Source organism: Polypterus senegalus, chromosome 18 (assembly GCF_016835505.1).
Source record: "Polypterus senegalus isolate Bchr_013 chromosome 18, ASM1683550v1, whole genome shotgun sequence".
Taxonomy (NCBI): Eukaryota; Metazoa; Chordata; class Cladistia; order Polypteriformes; family Polypteridae; genus Polypterus; species Polypterus senegalus.
This window is the reverse complement of record NC_053171.1, coordinates 42,987,549-43,011,950: the sequence shown is the minus strand read 5'-3', so window position 1 is coordinate 43,011,950 and position 24,402 is coordinate 42,987,549. Positions and strand designations below refer to the sequence as shown.

At 41.5% G+C, this 24,402-nt stretch overlaps 1 long non-coding RNA gene across 1 annotated transcript in view; it reads right to left on the bottom strand.

Annotated features, from left to right (window-relative positions):
• Positions 1-24,402, bottom strand: part of LOC120518759 — a 36,023-nt gene that overhangs the window by 7,484 nt on the left and 4,137 nt on the right. The window contains exons 2-3 of the long non-coding RNA XR_005631291.1: positions 21,251-21,327; positions 9,420-9,606 (exon numbers count right to left, since the gene is read on the bottom strand). This is a non-coding gene — a long non-coding RNA (uncharacterized LOC120518759). The remainder of the gene's footprint in view (positions 1-9,419; positions 9,607-21,250; positions 21,328-24,402) is intronic.

Genomic DNA, 24,402 nt, shown 5'->3' with positions numbered 1-24,402 from the left:
GCTGGAGGGACTATGTCTCCTGGCTGGCCTGGGAACACCTTGGGATTCTCCCGGAAGAGCTGGAAGAAGTGGCCGGGGAGAGGGAAGTCTGGGCTTCTCTGCTTAAGCTGCTACCCCGGCGGCCCGACCTCGGATAAGCGGAAGAGGATGGATGGATGGATGGATGGATGGATGGATGAAGTCTTAAATGGTGAAGACCTGGTTACTTATTTGAGCTTATCATTACTTACAAACCAGAGCACACATTAAGAACTCATGCTGGCCTGCTTATGATTACAAGGAATAATAAAATAATAGTGGGAGGTCGAGCTTTTAGTTACAACACCCTTGAAGCTGTGGAATGGTCTGCCTGCTGCTTGAGATGTCCCTTCATTCTCAGCATGTAAATCCTGGCTGAAGACTCACAACTTTAGTGTAGCATACCCTGACTAGAGCTGCTGATTAACTGTACATATTAAACGTTTATTTGTTAAACATTAGTACAAAAATATAAGTAATACAATATTTTTAAACCCTTATTAACCCTAATGTATTCTGTTTCTCTTCTTGCTCCACTGCCATGCTGCTCTCTTGCATGTGGAAAAGTCACCTCAGATAAAGGAGCATCAGATGGAAAGACTATCTTATTAGATTGGATGGCTATCACAAACTCCACTATTGATGATCCAGAAGCAGCTAGGTGGCCAGTTGACTGAGGCCTTCAGGACTCTGACTTTATTTTTGACTTTCTATTTTAAAGTTTTAATCTCCACCATAGCTCATCAATTAATTAATGAACAAATATTGTTGGTTTTCATTTATGTTTAATCAGTTGCTACTTTGTTCTTTGTTTTTTTCAAGAAATATGCATTTATATGTGTACCAGTTCTGTATTTAATTATTAAAAAAAAACCAACAACAACAACACTGCTAGCCAGGTCTCCAGCTCCATTCTACTCTTTGGACTTTGCGTCTCTGCTGATGAAGTGAGGAGAGAGCTGGGAAAACTCGGCATAAACAAGGTTTCAGGGCAAGATGCAATCAGCCCCAGGGTGCTGAAAAACATGCCAGCCAGCTCTGCGAGGTCCTGCAACACCTCTTCTCCCTTTCCATGAATTTTCAGATGGTCCCCCAGCTGTGGAAAACATCCAGTGTGGCCCCAGTGCCAAAGAAAGGTCATTCCAGTGATTCCAAGGACTTCAGACCAGTTGTTCTTACTTCATACATCATCTACGCTGTGGGGAAGCAACTTGAGCTCAAAAGAAGCACAATGTTTGAATAATCTTATCAGGAAAGCCTGCTCCATCACTGGGTGAATGTTGGACACATTAGAAGCTGTTGTAGAAAAGAGGATAGTGGCATCATGAAAAATCCCCTCCAGCCCCTTCAGGAGGAGCTCTCTTGGAGCACTTTTAGCCACAGGCTCTTTACACCATGTTGTGTTAAGAAGCGCCTGTAGGGGTCTTTTCTGCCCACTGCCATTAGACATTACAATGCTTCCTCCGAGAACACTCATTCAGTTTATTTTGAAATACCATTTTGTCATATACAAACAAAATGCATTTTTTTAATTTAATTTATTTATTTATTTATTTATTTATTTATTTATTTATTTATGTTTACATATCGATCGATCGATTGATTGGCTGTATTATTTATCCTGTGAGTCTGTATTCTGCATCTGAATTTTCCATTGGGATTAATAAAGTTTATCTAATCTAATCTAGTATAGTTTATATTAGTATTTTAACTGAGAATTTTTCACTGCATACAGTGAAGAACAATATACAAAAAAATAAATTGTATTGCATGCTGTAATCACAGGTAACTGAGAAAACCTTGGGACTGACCTTAATATAAAAAGTATGCAAAACAGAAGCATAGAAAACTAAAAAGGAGTCCAAAATCATGACAGGTGACTGCAGGCTAAATGAATGCAGCACCTGAGAGTCTTAAAGTTTAGGGTAAGGAGATGAGGATCAAAACTGAATAAAACAATCAACTCAGAATAAAAAGCAGAAAAACAATGAAAAATCATTCTAAAAGATTAAAAGTTCAAACCCTAACAGGACACAGAAGCATAGGTAAAGAAACAAAAGATGAAGTTTAAAAACATAGGAGGTCAAAATACAAGCAAATGTCCCGCCAGACACACAGCAAAGGCACTATAAGCTCAAGGATTCTGGTTCAGGAGGCTCCTTCCCCACTTCCTGTTTCCAACCCCCCATAGCCCAACGTATGCCACAAAAGGAGTTATCTTGGGATCTTCATCCATCTTGGTAGGACATAAGGCTGGTTGTTCACCGACAATGACTAAGTCACTACTGTGTTTGCACATTTCACTAGGGCATCTTACGGTGGGACTGCTGCCCTGCATGAAGGCAAATGTCCTTCCAGATACAGTCTGTACTGGGTCTTTCATCACAATGTGAGTGGCCCTGAAGGTCTTCATGTGGAGCTTGTGAGAGAAGCTGTCTACACCCACAAAGGGAAGCATCTATCTGACAGGTTGAGCTCCTCTAACCCTCAGTTTGGAATGAATAAAAAAATGGTCTAAACGAATGAAAGAAATGGTTTAAAAGAAAGAAAATACTGCAAGTAGAATTTGAAATTAGTTTAGATATAACTATGTTGCTTGTCTTGAGGGGAATAAAATGACAGAACTTTATTAAAATGGTAATCAGACCCAGTTGAATTAAAATGGGCAAGAATACAATTTTGAAATGTTAACTAATCCATGTCACTTAGAGCATGAAATGTTTCAAAGACACTTGACATTTCTTGTTATTTACATCTCTAACTAATTTATTTGTGTGTGTCTTTATTCTGTAATTCAACAAGAGAGAGGAGACGGTCCACCTCCCCACAAAGTGTTTATCCAGACTCATCGGGCTCCTGCACATGGACGGCCTGTTTGTTTTCAAATTGTTTTTTTGTTTAAGGTCAATCGAGGAATGAATTTCATCCCAGTAATTCAGGAGGTGATTCTATCAAGCCTTTGCAGCGTGACTCATGAAAAGGTGCTGTACACTGATAACTAGCTACAAAGGCACAATATTTACATTTGTGTAGGTGTGAAATTTAAATGTAAATTTGTTTCCTGCCATAATAAGGAGCACAAGATGGAAAGAGAGAGAGAGAGAGAGAGAGAGACGTGCGTGTCTCTGTGTGTGTGTGTGTATAAAAAGGCCAAATTAAGAAAGTTACTTTTGGATGGCAGGCCTACTTCATTATGTTTTTAAAGGCTTCCATGTAGCTCATCACTTTGTATTAAGTCTTCTGTCTACTGTAATGGCCTGCCACCTAATGTGCCTTAGGTTCAACTCACCCGTCTTGAATACAATAAGCAGGGTAGTGCCATGGTGCTGTAATTCTGAAGTTCTTTGTGGGGTATAGCTTTACCATATTGATGAGAATGAACAAGGTGGACAATCTCACTGGAGAAACAAAAAGTTCCACTATTGTTGCAGGGATGTCTCGTGTTACTCCCCAGTGTTTCTGACAGACTTCTCACCTTCAATTCACTGTGTGTCCAAGATAAACTTATTTAACCTTTCTGTGCTCCATATATATATAGTGCCTTGCAAACACATTAACCCAGTTCAAGTTTTTAAATACTGGTGGGATATAAGAGATATCTGCATGTCTTGTTTCAAACTATACTTTTACTCCAAAATTGCATGCTCAAAAAGTAAAAACAATATGTGAAAAATTGTAATGGATCTCAATCTTGGATAAAAGTGTCTGTCGAATATGTGATAAAAATAACAAGAAGAGAAGAAATGGAGAAGAGATACAAAGAAAAGATATTTAATGGACCACATCACCCCTAGGCAAGCTGGAGAGCTCAGAAGTTAATGAAGAGAAGATCAGTCAATCATCTTTATTGTGTGAAGAGGGGGTCCTGCTTAGAGGAGCCTGGGCACCAGCAAGGCAGCACAGGGCATAACTCCAAGGCAGAAAAGGGAGCGAGAAACCCTAGCAGAGGGCGAGTTTCTGCTTATGCCAGTGTGGGAGAGCAGGGGCAACAAGGAGCCTGTACATCGTGAATCTGGGCTGGATGACTAGGAAGGGTAGAAGGCAGGTGCACCAGCACAACTGAAAAAGGGACAAGGACATTAGAGCACAGGTGGCAATGGCACATCACTGTTCAGAGAGGAAACACTGAATGTGACAATGCCATCTCAAGGCTAAAGGGTACACGGTACCAGATAGCTTTCTATTTAAGAGGGCAGATAGCATGGCTGCTGCCTAAAAGGTTCAATCCTTCAAGAGAACCTAAGCTCAGGGGTACAAGAACACTAGGAACCACAAACTCTGAAGGGATTTGAAGACTAGGATGATAGTAAACATGAGATGTGTGTTTAAAGCCACATCGTGGCCACAAGTTTAATGAGTCTGTAGTTAAGGAAGACTGGGACAATGACCAAAGCTTTAACTAGCAAGAAGAATAAAGAAGACATCATGGAAAAGACAGAGAAAGTGAAAGGTGAAGGCAGGAGTGCTTGGTGTTACTTCAGTTGACAAGTGAATAGATCACTCTGCCCAGCAGAGGTTGATAGGTCGAATGATGATTTGTCTTTTGAGTTACGAGTATACTTCACATTATGCCACTGCTCATCCCTTCTTTGTGTATGTATATATACATATTGGTTAGTTACAGTGCATCCAGAAAGTATTCACAGTGCATCACTTTTTCCACATTTTGTTATGTTACAGCCTTATTCCAAAATGGATTAAATTCATTTTTTTCCTCAAAATTCTACACAGGCAGCACGGTGGCGCAGTGGTAGCGCTGCTGCCTCGCAGTTAGGAGACCCGGGTTCGCTTCCCGGGTCCTCCCTGCGCGGAGTTTGTATGTTCTCCCCGTGTCTGCGTGGGTTTCCTCCGGGCGCTCTGGTTTCCTCCCACAGTCCAAAGACACGCAGGTTAGGTGGTTTGGCGATTCTAAATTGGCCCTAGAGTGTGCTTGGTTTGTGTGCGTCCTGCGGTGGGTTGGCACCCTGCCCAGGATTGGTTCCTGCCTTGTGCCCTGTGTTGGCTGGGATTGGCTCCAGCAGACCCCCGTGACCCTGTATTCGGATTCAGCGGGTTAGACAATGGATGGATGGAAATTCTACACACAACAACCCAATAATGACAATGTGAAAAAAGTTTACTTGTGATTTTTGCAAATTTATTAAAAATAAAAAAAATTGAGAAAGCACATGTACATAAGTATTCACAGCCTTTGCCATGAAGCTCAAAATTGAGCTCAGGTGCATCCTGTTTCCCCTGATCATCCTTGAGATGTTTCTGCAGCTTAATTGGAGTCCACCTTTGGTAAATTCAGTTGATTGGACATGATTTGGAAAGGCACACTCCTGTCTATATAAGGTCCCACAGTTGACAGTTCATATCAGAGCACAAACCAAGCATGAAGTCAAAGGAATTGTCTGTAGACCTCCGAGACAGGATTGTCTTGAGGCACAAATCTGAGGAAGGTTACAGAAAAATATCTGCTGCTTTGAATGTCCCAATGAGCACAGTGGCTTCCATCATCTGTAAGTGGAAGAAGTTCAAAACCACCAGGACTCTTCCTAGAGCTGGCCGGCCATCTAAACTGAGTGATCGGCGGAGAAGGGCCTTAGTCAGGGAGGTGACCAAGAACCCAATGGTCACTCTGTCAGAGCTCCAGAGGTCCTCTGTGGACAGAGGAGAACCTTCCAGAAGGACCACCATCTCTGTAGCAATCCACCAATCAGGCCTGTATGGTAGAGTGGCCCAGACTTGAATCCCATTGAACATCTCTGGAGAGATCTTAAAATGGCTGTGCACCGACGCTTCCCATCCAACTTGATGGAGCTTGAGAGGTGCTGCAAAGAGGAACAGGCGAAACAGGCCAAGGACAGGTGTGCCAAGCTTGTGGCATCATATTCAAAAAGACTTGAGGCTGTAATTGCTGCCAAAGGTGCCTCGACAAAGTATTGAGCAAAGGCTGTGAATACTTATGTACATGGGATTTCTCAGTTTTTTTATTTTTAATAAATTTGCAAAACCTCAAGTAAACTTTTTTCACGTTGTCATTATGGGGTGTTGTGTGTAGAATTCTGAGAAAAAAAATGAATTTAATCCATTTTGGAATAAGGCTGTAACATAACAAAATGTGGAAAAAGTGATGCGCTGTAAATACTTTCCGGATGCACTGTAGTTAGTAAGGTGTCTTTTTGGTTTATGGCCTCCTCTTTGTTTTTCTAGGTGTCTTTAACTTCCACTGATTCCACAATTTAATACATTTGCCAAGCCTGGACATTAGGCTGAAGAAGGTGACTTGACCAAGAATGTCAACCGAGAGCTGTTGCGATTAATCTCATGAAGTGGCCAAAGTGGTCTGAGGCCTTCAAAAACAGTCCTGAAACCAACCAACTCACCCAGAGGAGGTACACCAGAAGAAGCCTGACTTCCACTTGAGTGTTTGGCTTCGGCCTATACTGAACCAAAATGCGCTTTACTTTCAAAGTTTATAATATATTTTGTAAAGTCTAAAAATACCCTCAAAATGCTGCACTAGGTGGGGGATGACCATCAGCCTCTGACTAGTAAAGAGAAAGACCACAAAAAATGTATGTAACTGGAAAAAAAACTTTCAACAAAATGTTCAAAGAAACAAACAAAATACAGTAAAGAAGGACATACTTAAAAGGCAAAGGAGACCCAAATCAAAATCCAATAGAGTAATTCAAGAAACAGTAGCCAAAAAGGCGAGAACCAGAATAAAAAAATCAGTGAAAATCATAATACTGAATGAACCACCTAGACTTCGCTATCCAGTCTGCCATTAAAGGGCTGGGGGCGGTCCCTTAAAAGTGATGGACAAGTGGCCCCACCTCTTGTGGATCCACCCACAAAACCATAAGAGAGCCTCAAACCACACTCAGACACTACATGATAATAAAGCAGAATAAAATTAACAGATAATAAATAGACATAATAAATGAACACAGCAATATAAAAATAGCAGAAAACAATGGACATTATTGAAAAGAGAACATAGTAGACAAAAAGAGTCAATTTAAACAGAAGGCAGGAAGGAACAATAACTTGACCATAACAATAGCTGCTGGGGCCTTTCATTGTCAGTGATGTTTCCTTCTCTTGCTCTTTCTCTGCTTTTTCTCTCTTTTTACAGATCACGTTTTACTGACCCTGATGTCTACCATACACCCTGGTCCTTTTACAGCTTATGGTTTTCCATTATCTTTCTCACTTGATCATGATCACAATACCACAACATACCAAAATAAACACACTGGGTTCAAGCACACCCATGGCTAGAAATTATATAAATGTTTACTTACTGACTGCAAATTAAGTTTACGTTCTTTATTACAGGATCATGGGGAGGCACAACCTACTCTGGCATCATTGGGCACAAGCTTGGGTGACATGCCAGCCCAGTTGTAGTGGTGCTTGAAACTTCATCTCCCAGCAGTCCCTGCAGTGACTCTGACTGGTCACCTGCTGAGGGTGCAGGGGCTGTTGGGTACAAGGAGGCTGATGTGACATTTAAAAGCAGACTAGTGTTACCAGGAAGAGAGAAGTCTTTTGTGTTTCGTGTCTGGAGTTGCCTGTCTGTATGCCTTCCATTTTGATACCAGTGGATTCTTGTTTTGTCCTGGATCGTCTCCTGTTTTAAATGTGCATGGACTGTCTGGTGTCTTCCTGCTGTATGAGGACTGTCTGAGGATTTGTTGTCGCCTTGCAAAGAAAGGAGCACTCCTGATCCCATTCATAGGCCATCATCTCATCAGGAAATACCGGTAGGACTGACCTTTACATTCATATGCAGCCTGCTGATCACTGGACTATCTACCATAATTTCATTTCATCAGTTGCTGTTTTCATGGACTTCATAGTGTGTGATTTTTGTTAGTGGCTTGTTATTGTCGAATTCGGGTTTATTGTACATTGCCATAAGAGGGAACTGGGGTGGGATCGTTGTTTTTGTTTATTATTGTTTAAAACATTCTTTAATTGCTGTTTTATTACCGGTCACTTTTTTGTCTTTGCTTGTGAGTGCGCCCCTGGAATCTACACCAAACAATAAATAAGTGAATCTTAGCGGCACTGGACTGCGACACAGTCGTACAAATACACACACTCATTGATGTCAGGCCGCTAATTACTAAACCAAATGGCTTGAAAGGGTGTATGCCCTACTACTAATTTGTTGTCATTTTTTTTCTCAATGTTACCTACTTTCAAACGATCTCACGTGACATTAGTACTGTTTTATTGATTTATCTACACATTCGTATTCCAGACTTTTAGTATTGTTTAAATATTAAAAAATTTACAAAGGTAGTCATATGGCGCTTTTCCACTGCATAGTACGGCACGACACGGTTCAGTTCAGCTCACTTTTGGGGGGTTTTCCACTGGGAACAGTACCTGGTACCTGGTCCTTTTTTTAGTACCACCTCAGCCGAGGTTCCAAGCGCGCTGAACCGTTACCAAAACGTGACGTGTAAACTGCTGGTCACTGATTAGCCGGAGAAAATCGTCATTACTGCGTCACTGGCTATTCTTTTCTTTATACACGCGGAAGTTTGTATCCCGTCTCTCCATCGCTGGACGCAGTTTGTTGCATAAGTGGATGAATGTTTCTTCAGACATTCGAAAGTTCTCCAGCCACTGAGTGTTTGTAAAACCGGGAACAATCACATCCCACCACTCTGAAGCACGGTTAAATGTCCAAACAGATGGTCTGTTGCGGCGACTTTTTTGCAAAATGTGGAAGATCTGTAATATACAGAATCAGCATTTTAATGTTACACTGGCAGTTAAGTTCATTTTATGCTTTGCAACAGTGATAAAAGTTAGCTAGTGACGTGCTTTTTTTAGATGCTTACCCTTGCGCGTCGTCGAGCTAAAGTGTTATGCGTTGTCTGCGTGTTGTTGTAAAAGTTCCGCGGTGTCACGGCAGTAGAGGCGCAACTCTAACGACACGTGAATAATCCCACCCACTCTAAAGCGGTACTAAACTGCAGTCGAAACGCAAACCGAGCCGAACCAAGGTGAGCTGTACTGAACCGTGCTGTGCCGTACTATGCAGTGGAAAAGCGCCTTTAGAGGCAGCATTGAAGTATTAGACTAGAAGGTTTAAATAAACCTCATAAATGATATGATTGGTATCGAGCATCCATTCTCTGAAAGGAGGGCTTACAGAGGCCTTTCTTACTTTTACGCTACTGTACAGTTGGTTTGGCTGCTGGCCGCAGGTCATTGTCCCACTGTAAGGTGTCACTCCAGGCCTGTCTCAGTTTTTGATTCTTCTCTATTTGGCCACATCTCTTCATCATAGCAGTGGGTGATGAATTGTGTTGTGATGGCCATAATCAAATTTTACAAACTCCATGGCACTCTTCCACTTTGTATTGTCTCGCCTCTTAGATGCTTACCTGTTATTATGGGATGCATAAAAGACCCCAATGCAGTCTGCTACTAACTCTGGGCATTGAAGTTGAAGATAATGAGCATCTGGTAGCTCAGTCCTGCTGTGGCATCACGTTGCCATCCTGAGGTAATGCCGCTTATGCTACCGCTGAGCTCCTGATCCTCTTGTCTCCTGTGGGTGTAGATGTTGTGCTGTAACAGAAAATATGCAACTTTACCTAATTATGAAAGTTCAGATATTGCTTTTTTCAATGATTTTTTTATCAATATTTTCCTGCACTCTGTATCTCTGTTTGATTATGTAAATCACAATGAAAAAAAGTATTATTGAAATTAATCAATTTTCAGAGTAACACCTCAAAACGTCCATGGCGGGTGAGTACTTCCTACTAAAAAACAGATTATTAATCATTCAAAAGAAAGACAAATTGAAGCAGACTTGACATTATGAAGTCATTGAACTGGAGCAGATCAGATGTACAGGTCAGCTTTTGTAGTGCTCCCACACGGCACCAAGAGAGCTTTTAGAATAATAAAAGAGCCCCAACAAAACAAGTAAAGGTCCAAAGAGAAAATGAACGACAGTCTAGAGGCCTGCGACGCCACTCGTCAGGGGCTCGTATTGAAGGATCAGATGAAAGCCTCCATTTCCTCTCTGCGTTCACCACCTGTGCTCTGTGCTGGGACCCTGGAGGGCTCTTCTCAGTCAGCAATCTTTAGCCACAGCACTTAGCTTCTCCTCTGAGAGGAAAGCAGGGGGTTCTTCATCTGAGACATCTTTTTAAAGTTGACAGCAGCCCAATTGCAGCAATCAAAACATAAATAACAAATATTTATCCTGAAATGAAGATGAAAGTGTATCTGGGCCAAGCGGCTTTGTTTATTTGTCATCTTCTTAATGCTGTTATCCAAGGGATGACTTCATTTGTCCGCCAACATGTCGCATTGGTAGCCCAGAATTAACAATGACAGGCAAAGATAGCAAGATAATTACTGGCACTTACAACTCAAGCTCAGCAGTCCTGATGATGGAGGGTAGACGTTAATATTTTAGTGGGCTTCAATGCACGCCTAAATGTCCTGTGCTATTTCAAGCATTCATTTAGAGTGAGCTTCCATTGCCATTCTCATTCAGTATGAAGGTGTGGATTCACACTTCTAACACACTCAGTCCAAGGGCAGGAACATTTAAGTCCCATTGTCCTTTCAGCTCCGGTCACAATTTGATGAGTTAGACTAAACTCTTTAATGCTGTTTTTGATTCTGCTCTACTTTATAGGAAACTACTTCAAGTATTTTGAGTACTAAAATTCTTTAACTGTATTGCATTTGTTTCCCCTTCAGGGTTGGTCTATGCTCAAAAGGACTCCCCCCTCTTAAACCTTTACTTGGAAAAGATGGATTATCTGTGCATTTCCCACACAGGGCTGTAGGAGACATGCAGCTGGAGCAGATGTCACATTACGTGACTTGTACTTGGAGGACGTCAGACTTGATGATCTCATCTCTGGACTGCGTTGATTTACATGACTGGAAATCACTGCCATTGTCATATTTACTGACTGAGTGCTGAGTTCCCAGCACAGTTTTGCTTGCCCCTTTTTGTGAAAGCCAATAATGCGCCGCCTGATGGTGTATAAGTAGTTAACAGGTATAGCGAATTCAGCCACAGTCTCAGCCTTTTCTTTCTTTTTCCATTCTATTGTGGTACATAAAACACAAGCCATCAGACAGATGAGCTTCTATACATCGTACTTCTAGATGAGCATTCATTGGTTGTCAGGTCCCCTGCACACAAAGCCCATCTGTAGCACCCTTATGACTAAAGTCAAAATCAAATACATTTGATTTTGTCGGGCCGTGTCATGGACTAGCTGAAGTAAGTGGCTGGACATGTCAGACTACATGAATGTCTTCACAGGAGTGAACCAGTGACTTCCTCTGACTCCCTAGAATTATATAAATGAAGTCTGCAAGTGAAAATTGCCAGAAAAGTTATCAAATGTGACACGGCCATTATCAGACTAGCACAAAGCCAGGCCCGACCTTGGATTAAATCAGTGGTTCTCAACCAGGCCCCCCTAGGGGGGCACGAAAATGTGAAAAAAAGAAAACAAGAATCAAAAATATGAAAAAAACATCTGTTGAAACCAAAACAAATTAACTTAAACCACATTCTTATACTAGAACAATAAATATAGAGTTAGGTAAATGTCGATAAAAGTTAAGTAGGTACAATAAAATATGCATCTACATTTCAAAAAATGTTAGGGGGGGCGCGATTAAAACTGTTATGAAAACTCGGGTCGTAAATACTTAAAGGTTGAGAAGCGCAGGATTAAATGATCGCTGACTTGCACAGCCTCACTTGAGGACTCATCCTGGTGCAACAACATGAGAAAGAACACAAGACAACAGCCACCCTGCCCACCGAGTGCCAGTTGGCTGGCTTCATTTGCACATGCTTCTCTCCCATAGTTCAGTTGTGAGTGTTTCCAAGATGAGGGGGAAAGGCCTTCCATGTGCCATATGCTGTCCTCCCATACGAGTGTCCACAAGGTCTGATTACAGAACAGGTTTAGATGATGCTGTTTCATTTTCCAGAACCAGCCCTTTTTTACGCTCTTCCAATCTTTCTAACACAAGTATCTGCCTCCTGCCAGATAAAAACTCCCCACCCGTGCCCCTACTTCTCTGCCTAAATTTAACAAACCTTTAATTTCCAGTTTAGATCATGAGCCAGAAATGCAATGTGTCACCCATCCAGCTACCCACCACACACATATGGCACTAGGACTGGCCCCACACCTTCAAGTGAAGACTGACAGCTGCTGCTGTTTTTAAAGTTTGTGTTGTATAACAAGATGAAATGAGAATGTCACAGATAATTTAGTTAAGCTGTCTTATTACGCCTGATCAGAGGAAACAGCACGATACCACAGAAGCATCAAAGTCCACACTCAGCAGAAAATTGTGTGGGATTTCTAATGGGCCGGATATTTGGCAAGTGAGGCCTCATGTCATGTAAAAATATATACACAAGATGAACTAATATTAGATTTAATTACAAATTAGAAATAAAGAGGTAATAAGTGACATAACATTCTCAAATTTGCTTAATCCAATTCAGGGCCAATAGAGAACTGGAGCCAATTCTGGTAGAACTGGCCACAAGACTGGGATCAAGCCTGGCTGAGGTAATTGTTGATCATGATGGGCCACTCACACACACACACACACACACACACACACGCACACACACACGTGTGCACACGAAAACTCAGTAAGTCCGACACACACATCTTGGAGATGTGCAAGGAAAACCAAAGTACATGGAGAAACCCCATAAAGGCAAACATTAGAGGAGTGCTTCGTACCCAAGATACTGAATCTATGAGACACCGCCACAGCCCTCCTGGATGTACAGTACATTTCTGAAAATGGCAGGAGAAATTAATTTAAAGGAAAATATTGGGACATATATTTAATAGCAGGGCGGCACGGTGGCGCAGTGGGTACCGCTGCTGCCTTGCAGTTAAGAGACCCAGGTTCGCTTCCTGGGTCCTCCCTGTATGGAGTTTGCATGTTCTCCCTGTGGGTTTCCGGTTTCTTCCCACAGTCCAAAGACATGCAGTTTAGGAGCATTGGCGATTCTAAATTGTGCTTGGTGTGTGCGTGTGTGTGTGTGTTGGCACCCTGCAGTGGGCTGGCGCCCTGCCCAGGGTTTGTTTCCAGCCTTGTGCCCTGAGCTGGCTGGGATTGGCTCCAGCAGACCCCCGTGACTCTGTAGTTAGGATATAGCGGGATGGATAACGGATGGATGGATATTTAATAGCCTTAATTATTGTAAAATAAGCAATAGGTTAATGACAGACTGTACTACTGTTGTTAAAGGACTACAAGATCCTAAAATGTTATTTTTTTTTATATGATACTTACCCCATGTAGTTCATAGTGATGCCCAAGAAACATTTTTTATCTGTGTAATGCCCCTGGTGCCCACAGCGTGGCATCTTTCATTTCCCAGGACATCGATAGTCATGAACCAAGATGGACTACAGTGAATGAGGACACAAACAACAAGTTAGTGGTGCAAAGTGTATTGTGTGTTTATTGAAATCAAACACAGTGTCCAAAAGAAAGTATGGCGCAGTTCACAATCTTCAAACAATAAATTAATTATCTTAAAAAACCATGCTAAGTGAGGAAGTTAAAATCGAATAAATAATTACAACCAAGGATAAACTCCGGGTCAACATCAGCCTTTTGTCTCGTTCCCCAGTGCTGCTCTCTCCGCCTCACCTCGCCCTGCTCACACATAGCTCAGGTATACTTAGCAGGGCAAATGCAGTCCATATACGTCTCCCGTCCCAGCCACCTTCCGTCTGACTCCTTCATCCTTTCACCTCTGTCAGCATCCACAGGACTCCTTGAAGCACATGACTGCTCTTGCTCTCCGCTGTTCAGCAGGAATGATCTGGTCCGCCTCTGGATTGCCTCACACTACGCTCCTCGGGGTTCCCCCAACCGCTTTGCTGCCTTCCAATCACATAGATGACTATCCAGCTCTGTTCCCTTCCTCTTTTTCACCAATCTTTCTTCCTTAATTTGTTTCTTTTTTCCTTTCTCTGCTCAACCCATCATTCTCTGTCCTACTCAGACCCCTTTTATCTTTGTGGGTGCTTTCAATAACGACCCACGTTATCGTCAATAATAATTCTTTGCATTTATATAGCGCTTTTCTCACTACTCAAAGTGCTCAGCAATCGCAGGTTAAGGGCCTTGCTCATTAGCATTTACGGGATTCGATCCCTAGCCTCACAGCCACCACTCCAATGAGGAATGGCTAGGATGATAGCCCTTGCATGTAAACACACCATCAGCCAATAACCCCATTAAACCCTCTAGAGCCGTTTGGCTTTCCACCAGCACACACCTGCACCCACAATCTCAGAGCACCACTGTTGGACCACCATGGACTTCTAATGCAGTTCATCCCAATCACATGTTCTCATGAAGAACAAGAGAAAGACGTTTATGACACTGTACAATAGTCCCAAATTGCAACCCATGTAGTACAATGGCAAACAATGTGAAAAAAAATCTCTCCCATGACTTATCTCACATAATCCTCAAGCCTGTTATATAACTGTATGCTCACAGTGTAGAAAACACATACTTTTTTTGTTAAAATATTCCCTCTTTGATTGGCCAAGAGTCCTGTCTTCAGTTAAAAAATGCAGAATTATGGAAATGAGTTTTTCTGTTTAAAATGAACCCTGCTTTTCCCAAAAGCAACTGCTAATAACATTGTAACTAAAATGCATGTGTTTTGCACATTTTGACCATACAAGAGGAAAACGCACGTGTGGATCATGCGACACATGTAAGATGAGATTTTTTCTTTTTTCCATGGGTGTTTGTCACATTGTTTGCTGTTGTGTGGGTCGCAATTATCATACTTTGTTTTCTTTTCCATTCTGTATGAAAATATGGTATTAATTTTATTTCTTGGCCATCACTACAAACTCCATGAGGTAAGAAACATATAAAAACAAAAAAATATCATTTCTGGGTGGAGTATTCCTTTAAACTACAGGAAAGCCAAGCCAAGCCAGGCCAGGACCCAAACGTCTTCACCTACCCAGCTGGTCCATTATCGGTGAGAACATTTGCTTCTTACTTGGCCACTCACTTTAGGGAATAGGAAAAGCTCAAGGTGTGATGAGGCCAGTAGGTCCTTCATGAAAGCTATGAGAAAACACAGCCAGACTCTGAAAACCGACTGCAAGTATTCATGAAAAATCAAGGGGATGTCTTTTTCATGAAGGAAATTTGACCACGAACTGGATTCATTTTTTATTTGCCCTCTTTCTTATCTTGTGTTTAAAGTTGCCTTAATTGTATTCCTCTGAAGAACAGGGAGCTTCTTTGCAGCATTATTCATTAAAACTTAAAACAACCCAGCTGTTGCAGATATTAAAATTCTGTTTGCAAGTTTATTAAAAGCTTCCAGATGTCGCCTGGAACACATGGCATACAGCACTGGAAGAAATCTGCTGTTAGGCCCAAAAGAAGAAAGGAGCTGATGAGGCCAGCCAAGCTGCCATTAACTGTCCCACTCATACATTGGGCCATAAGAGTTTCAATTTATGCACCCTCAACAAGTTCAAATAATAACGTCATATGGAGTCAGAGAGAAATGATTTTCTAGTAAATGAAGAACACATCTAAGTCTTTGTTGTTTAATTCACTTACAAAAATACAGCATATTCTGAGACAAGAGATGAAACATTTAGTAGTCCCAATTCACAGAGACAGTACAAAATGGATGGTGTTTTACCACGTTATCAGATCACCTAAAATGAAAGGTACCAACTAATCTCTTAGGTTCTTTTTTTAACTCTTTGAGGGCTGAATATTTTTTTCCAAAAAACACAAAGCAATGGTTTCACATAAAAATTAAAACAAAGCATCTGTTGCTTGGTGCTTTAGCTGCCAGTTCACCAGGAATGCACAGCAGGGTGGTTGCCAGGCTGTGTTTGCGGGGTGTGAGAGCGGCAGTGGCATTCACGGTGCATCACAATCTGGTTTTCACTTCTCATTATTGTAAGTGGCGGTCCAGGCAGGCAAATATTGCCGAAGGTGCGTCAGCTACATGAACCCGTTCAGCACCACGACCAGCTGATGCTGGTACCTCACATTCATTTTCAATCACTTGTATTAAAATCAGAGTCCGACAAGTCAGAATCCAGTTCAGTGATAATATGCAAAACGTCGTACACAGAGCATTCGCCTTGATCTCTCGCCAGATATTGATGCCATTTTTGTCATTGTTTGTGCCTCGCTACTCACGTGAGGGTAGGGGATCTTGGTCAAACCAGTGAAGCTAACTTTCATCCTAGCAAATAGAGTCCAACTAAAGCAATAATGGCGGGTTTTGTCTCCGTTTGCAGTTGATTACCACCGTCAACCCCTCCTGTTGACAGAAGTCGACATCAGCGCTGAAAGAGTTAATAGAGGAACGGAAGAAATGCCAAACTCGGCTCTGCAAGTGTTACCTGTAAACTCCTACTTGTCTTACTGTCCATATTGTACCCTGCATATTCAATATAGTAACCAACCTCAGATGGCAGGCTGCGGCACCGTCTTTTCATTTACTTTAACTCAGATTACCACCACTAGAGGACTTCACAAAGGCACCCTTTGTACTCTTAAAGGACTGCAGCTATACAAAAAATTAATCACTCAGAGTACTCAACTACACTTCTAATCAATCAGACAGAGACTGACTTAAAGCTTTAACTTAAAAACTTTATTCATTTACATAAAAACCAATAGTAGCAAATATAAGCAATGAAAACAATTATAGAACCTAGGTGATTTCATGCAGTCTTCATTTAGCCCCAGATGACATTTCCAAGGTGGCCCAGTTCCTTAGTTACAGATTATATATCCTTAATCAAAAAATGAAAATAAATCCTTCTTGCCAGAGAGACAGAGACAGAGCTCCCTCCAAGTGTCCATCAGCTACACACATCCCAAGCTCCATTTGAATGTATGTATTTGTAAGTGAGCAGAGCTCAATACAAAAGTCAGTTATAAAAGCAACTGAACTGAAAGCTTCATTATTTCAACACTGCACCAACTAAATTAAACTTAATGGAGAGAACTATTTTTAAAAAGAGTCTAATAAAAGGCAGCCACTGTCTCTCCCTGCTTCTCATTCAAATTAAGCGCACACACATGGCTTTCTTACCACTAGCAGAGCAACTAACATTTTCACACTTTCTCAAAACACAGCAATGTTACTAAGTCATTATCACACAAGTCAAGGTTGTTTCCCTTGAGAATTAAAAGCTTGCACTTACTAACTAAGAAAAATACTCTAAAACCTGCTTTGTCTTTCAACTTTCCCAGAATAGCTTTTTTTTTTTTTTAATTTTAGAGCTTCTTTCCTGAAATCTGTCAGTTGAAAAGGCTGAAGTCTGTCCCATACAGATGGATGATTACAGCACTGCACCATCCATTCATTTTGTAACCTGCTTATTTAGTTTAGAGCTGGTGAGCTGCTGCCTATCTTAAAAACTGTGGATGAAAGATGGAAATCAACCCTGGGTGAAGCACCAGTCACTGTAATTATGTTGTTAGACTTAAGTGCAGCATCTGACACCAATAACCATTCTATGTTACTGCACAGGCTAGAAAATGATGTTGGGCTTACAGGCCCCGTGCTCGCTTGGTTTAGTTCTTATTTATCAAATCGATTCCAATATGTACAGAAATGTGCAGACAGTACTCCATCATTATACACAGAAGTGAGATATGGTGTCCCGCAGGGCTCAGTACTGGGACCTTTACTGTTTTCACTTTACATGCTTCCACTGGGATCTATCAATACGAAACATAATATTAATTTTCACTCGTATATAGATGACACCCAGTTATACCTTTCTTTTAGATCAAATGAAGTTTCTCCAATGTTGTCTTTAATTAGTTGTGTTAGTGAATTAAAGGAATGGATGGATGAGAACTACAGATAAAACAGACATGTTAATTATTGGAGGGAATGACGCTGATCACAACAATATTATGTCATCATTAACTCAGTTGGGATCACCATTAATTTTACTGAATGAGCCTGCAATCTAGGAGTTATCTTTGACTCTAGCATGTCATTTAAAGCGCATATTACAAAGTTGTCCAAATCATGTTTCTTCCATCTTAAAAATGTTATGAAATTAAGGCTCTTTCTAAACAAACAGGATTCTGAGAAATGAATTCATGCATTTATTTCTAGTAGGATTGACTACTGCAATGCGGTGTTCACTGGATGTTCAAACTGTTCTTTATACAGTCTCCAGTTAATCCAAAGTGCTGCTGAAAGAATTATTACAAGAACAAGAAAGTACGAACACATAACTCCAGTTCTTAAATCCTTACACTGGCTCCCAGTTAAGTTTAGGGCAGATTTCAAAATCCTCCTTTTAATATATAAAGCGTTAAATGGCCAAGGTCCGGCTTACTTGTCTGAACTTACCATGACTTACAAACCAGAGCGCACATTAAGATCTCAAGATGCCAATCTGCTTATGATTCCAAGGATTAATAAAATAACAGTGGGAAGTCGAGCTTTTAGTTAGAGCTGCTGATTAACTGTACAGACTGCATCTCTGTTGTTAGTCATTAGCACCAAAACATAAGTAACATGAGAGTTAGAATTTGTTACTAACCCTTTACCTATTTTGTTACTCTTCTCAGTACTCAAATGTGGCACTTGGTGCCACGGCCCACCTGCCAAGTTGTTTTGCCTGCCTAAGGTAAAGTCATCCCAGATGGAGGATCGCAGGAATCGTGGGGTAGAGAGGTCCTTTCATCGGATTGGCTGGCCAAGCAATGTTTCAGCTGTGGAATGGCCAAATAAGGGAGGCAGCTTGATGGCCGAGGTCTCCAGGACTCTAAACAAATCCAAATCATATTATGTGATATCATCTACTGTTAAATTCTGCTCCGTACTTGTAAAATTTTTATTTTTAGACTGTATTGAGGATTTGTTCTGTTCCATGTATTGTATTGTATTTTATTGTATTGTATTGACCCCGTTCTTTTGACACCCATTGCATGCCCAACTTACCTGGAAAGGAGTCTCTTTTTGAACAGCCTTTCTCAAGGTTTCTTCGATTTTCTAACCGCCCATTGTGTATTCAAACATAACATTTTTACTTCCTATTTGTGATATTTTACATTTACTGACATTAAATTTCATCTGCCACAAATCTGCCTAAGCCTGTATGCTGTCCAAGACCCTCTGTAAAGATTCGACAGCTTTCCAACTATCTTGGTATCATTTGCAAACATAACCAGCTTGTTATTTATATTCCTATCCAAGTCATTTATTTATATTAAAAACAGCAGCGGCTCTGGCACTGCCTTCTGCTGGTCACCACTGCTAGCATCAGCCAGTTCTGATGAGGTCTTGCACCATCACCCACTTCTTCCTGTGTCCAAGTCAATTTTGCTCCCATCTACAATCATAACTCCACTTCTTTTAGTTTGATGCCCAACCTCTTATGTTGGATCTTATCAAATGCTTACTGAGATAAATAATATCATATGCTCCACTTTGATCCTATCCTTTTGTTCACAACCTTTTGTTGCTTCCTCCGACAAAAGCCAAGAACGGCTACTCCTGTTGGGCTTTTGTATCCTGATGACTGCCTTTGAAAGGCAATCTAACAGAAGCCAAGAGCTAATCGCTGCCCCTGACAGTACGTAACCTAAATGGACGCAGTTCGCTTCATTAACAGACATCAGTTATTGCTTAATGTCAGTAAACACCAGGACAACTTCAGCAAAGCATTTCAATGCCTGTTTATGTTTATTTGAAGGTGAAGCCAGGTGTGAATGTTAGATATGAACACACACAACCTGAACGATTTAAATCAGGGGTCACACAGCAGCCTTCGTGCCAGGTGGCTGTAGCTTTGTTTGTTGCAGTCTTTGTTTTCTTAACCCAGGTGTGATTCTTCTGAGAGGAGGGGTGGTCTGTAGATGGCAAAGTCTGACTGAGTGGTCTTCTCTTTGGCACTTGTTCCTCACTCTTTCTCTCCTCTGAATGATTCTTTTAAAATCCTTTGCAAGATGACACCTTTTATTGGCTAACTGAACCGATTACAATATGCTGGCTTTCGAGGCCACTTAGGCCCCTTCTTCAGGCAGGTTTAAAATCCTTTGAATTTTCGGTGTCATGCTGACTGCCAGAGACAGCTGATAAGTTCCCATGGTCTGGCTGATTGATCATTGGGTTATTTTGGAAACGTGCATTTTAAAGTCCCAAATCTCCATTGTACATATTCTTACAAGTTTACACACACTGGTCACTTTATCTAAGCTTAAACTAATATATTCTGAAAAACAATGATGCCTTTAAATAATTTTATATTAAATTCTCCCAGAATTCCCATCCACTGTATTTTCCAAACACCCCAGCATTTTATCTATTCCCAAATTGGCAAAACAACCTCCTGAATATTAAAGATCTAATGAGTTCCTTGTACCTGCTTGCTATTTCAGTTATAGGACATTTCCCACAGGAGCTCTGAGTCCCAATGTTAAATGCCATAATCTAAATATTTCTAAAATAAAACACACAAATTGTATGAGTCATATTTACCGTACTTTAAAAGCAGCACTACACATGCACTTGTACTTTAGCTTGATTCAGAGTATGCCACTCCAGAGGCAGAAGCCACATTGTAGTAAAAGAAAACACAGAGACGAACAAAAAGAAATTGTGTCACAAGTCCACACTCTCAAATTCTTGGTGCACATTTGTCTTAAGACTTCTTCACTTTTCCATGAATGACTGCTGAAGCAAATGACATGGCGACGCACCTCGTAAGCTAATGGCAGCCTTTTACTGTGCTAGTGTTCGATGGCGGCGCTGCCCATTACTGGCCAATCAATAGTGCTGCCGATTCTCTGCTTAACGCCGTGGGCTGAGGTAAAAGCTATCAATACTGTATTTCATTTGGAGAGCATGGATCATTTTTTCTTTTTCCAAAAGGAGCTCTCTTCTTACTGTGCAGTTTTGTGCGTCTGTGTCTGTCCTTCAGATCTAAGGTATAACATCACAACACATTCTCAAGCTCACTTATTCCTGTTCAGAGTACTGGGCAGGCTGCAGTGCATGTTGGCAGCACTGGGTACAAAGTACCAGTCTCCATCACAGGACTCACACACGATTTAGAATGGACACTTAATGCAACCAGCCTAACTTTACAGGGTATGGGAGAAAAACAAGAGTATTGTAAGGAGAAAAAAAACCCACACTTACATGGGAGAAATCATGCAAACTCCACACAGACAGGAGATCGAACCCAGGATCCTGCTTCAGTGAGGCATTATGCAACTCTATAGAGTGAAAGAAATGCAATTAAAGAAATTAGAAAAAAGAGGAAAAGAACACCCACAGCCAAATTGTACTTCATATAGCGCCTTTCTAAAAGTGAATTCACAAAGGAACATCTCGCATGAGCACTCAGGGGTCTTAAAAAATGCACTGGTAGAGTGTACGAAAACTGGCATGGACGACCAGCATTGTAAAATATACAAATGGTTAGTCTAATGGACAGTGGCCACTAGAATAGCGCAGATCACAATGCCCTCACAGTGGCTACTGGAATGGCACCGGTCACAATGTCCTCACAATGGTCTCTAGATTACATCTTATCACAATGTCCTCACAGTGGCCACCAGATCACCTTTCATCACAATGTGCTCACAGTTGCTACTAGATCAGCATTCATCACAATTTCCTCACAGTGGCCAGATCACCACTTATCAAGCTCTTCATAAAAAATATAACTGGAAAGAAACCATTTCTGGTAACCTATCTGAACTGCTGCTGCAGCCCACCAGAACTGCCTGGACAGCACATTCAACAACTGAGGGGTGTGATGGAAGCTGCATGACTGGACTTGGTGGGACAAGCCGGTGTCAGCTTGGTGAGCAGTTGAACAGTAGGAAGGGAATGGCAAAGGTGGTCCTTCATAGACTCTCACATATGCAGAGGAAGATCTGGGCCACTCAAAAGAAGAACAGATACACAGTGTCCTGAATGGATTGCTGTGTAAAGCCATGGACTGAGAACAGAGGTGGGACTCCATTCAAAGTCTTCCTCAACAATCGAACCACTCATCATCACAAACTGCGTTGAAATCGATGTCATCCTCTGGCAAATGACAGTGTAAATTCCTTAACAATGCATTCAGTTATTTTCTTTGGACCAATGGCTGACTACTACACACCTGAGCTGATTTATGAACAGCTCATAATCAGATAATCCATTATTTGACGTTTCTCTTCAAAACAGAATTTTAATTTGATGGCCTCTGTGCCAGTCAGATGTCTCTGGTCAGTCTGGCTGTGTGTTCTGCATGTCCAGTCAGCTGCCTGCTCTTCAGAATCAGATGTTTGAGCTTGAAATTGCTTGACTATATAGCTCATTGACAACAACTTAAAGAAACAATGGTGAAAAGCGAAGAGTGAGGTGGCTGTAGAGCCACGATGTTAAATTTGACATTCATCTACCTCCAGCTTTATCTCCTATCCAGTTTTTATAACTGCTGTTATGAGCCCTGTGTCTTGAGGGGACATGAGTAAGCGAAGGTGACAAATATGGCAGAGTGAGGTGTGGAGACTTCTGAGATTGCTGCACCAGAAAATGTCAGTGCCAGGTATGTATGGATTAGTATGGCACATTGGTCGAAGCTTCAGTGGAGTCATGTGGCCATCTCACAGATGGAGTCACTCCAGCCCTTACCATTCAAACTTCTGATTTTAGTCCTTTTATGGAGATTTAATTTGGATACTTTGTGCTTGTCAGTGAAATCCAGCCATCCACCAAGCCTGTGCTCAGTCCAGCTCAGGGTCACAGAGACCAGTGCTATTACCTGAGATGTTATTTGGCTGATGCTGTTATCTAAGGTGACATACAACATTTGAGATGTTGAGATTTGTATTTCTTTTGTTTTTCCAATTGGAGTACAGGCTCCTCGTTGTCATAAACCTCAGGGTTTACAGTCCAAAGCCTTAACCGCTACACCACACTAGCTGTCACATGACATCATAGGTGACAGCCTGCTGGTGACTGGTCACAACATGCTCATTGCTGAGTGTCACTTATTTTATGTTTTACATTTGAAATTAATTTAGACCCGTTTGCTGAGCTCTCCTTTCACATGGACGTTAAAGAGGCTTTTTCTGTTGATCAAAGTCAAAAATCAAATCAAATCCACCAGAGTGCAAAATGATATGTAAATAAAATACAGCAAATTCCAAGCAGGTGAATATTTTTATGAGCCCTCTTGTCTTGTGATGTCTCCTAAGGGGTCTGCCCACCGTCTGTTGGCAGAGATCTGCAGAAGGGACATGCGGGACCGACTTAACGCATGATAATTGGCCGGGTGCCCACGATGTTTCTGATGCCTATGTATATTTCTGTTTTGCTATTAAAACAGGGACCCCAGCACACTACTTTGCAGGGAGGAGCTATGATGCTTGTAAGATAACACTGGAGACACACACTGCCCTTTGGCCCTCATCACGTTTGTACTTGAAGTGCGTTCTCCACTCCCAAGGAGCTCGTGAGACAGACAGCATATGTGTTTCATGCCAAGCAGATTCTTTCTGCAGCTCCTTTCTTGCCGCTAGCACAGCTGCCCCGCTCTACATCTCGCCCTTGACCTCATTTTCCTTTCTTAAATGATTTGTTTTGATAAACAGAGGAATATAGCTGACAGTTTAAATGAACACAGTAACGGGGCCCAAACAAGCATGACTTAGATGAGCCGGTCTGCAGGGCGTACTATTAATTGTTCTTCTTTTTCTCCTTCGTCTTCCTAGGAATCAGCTTTGGTTGTAATTAGCCACACACCCCCAGGCCACATCGTGATTCCTGCGACTGAGGATTTCCTCTGCCTTGCCAGCTGAACCCATTAGAAATTAACACAAAATGTTTACTGCTAGGCTTTGGCGAAGGAAGCTCCTCGACTGTGTGAAAGGCCCATAGACAACATAATTATCTCTCAGCCTGTGTTTTAATGCCCACTCAGAGATGAGCATGTTGTTTGGCAACAACACATTAGCTCCAAACGTTGCATTAAGAGGACATTTCTAACAGTTAGCACTACCCTTTATAAATCACGCGCCATTATGAGCACTTGTTTGTGTGACACTGGACAGCAGAGCAGCCTGCACTTCCTCAACATGTCTCAGTAGGCCTGCTCTACAATTACGAGGCCATGAATTGAGCAAAATAAAAAGGTTTCATATGCATGCAGTTATAATCATTTGTGTTTTGCAAATATTTACATGAGTCAAAGGTTGCATTGTGTTAACGCGGTTCTAAGTGTTAGCAAAAGGAAACGAAGGAAATGGCAAATTGTAGAATAAGTGTAAAAGCAATGCAGCGATAAATGTCACGTA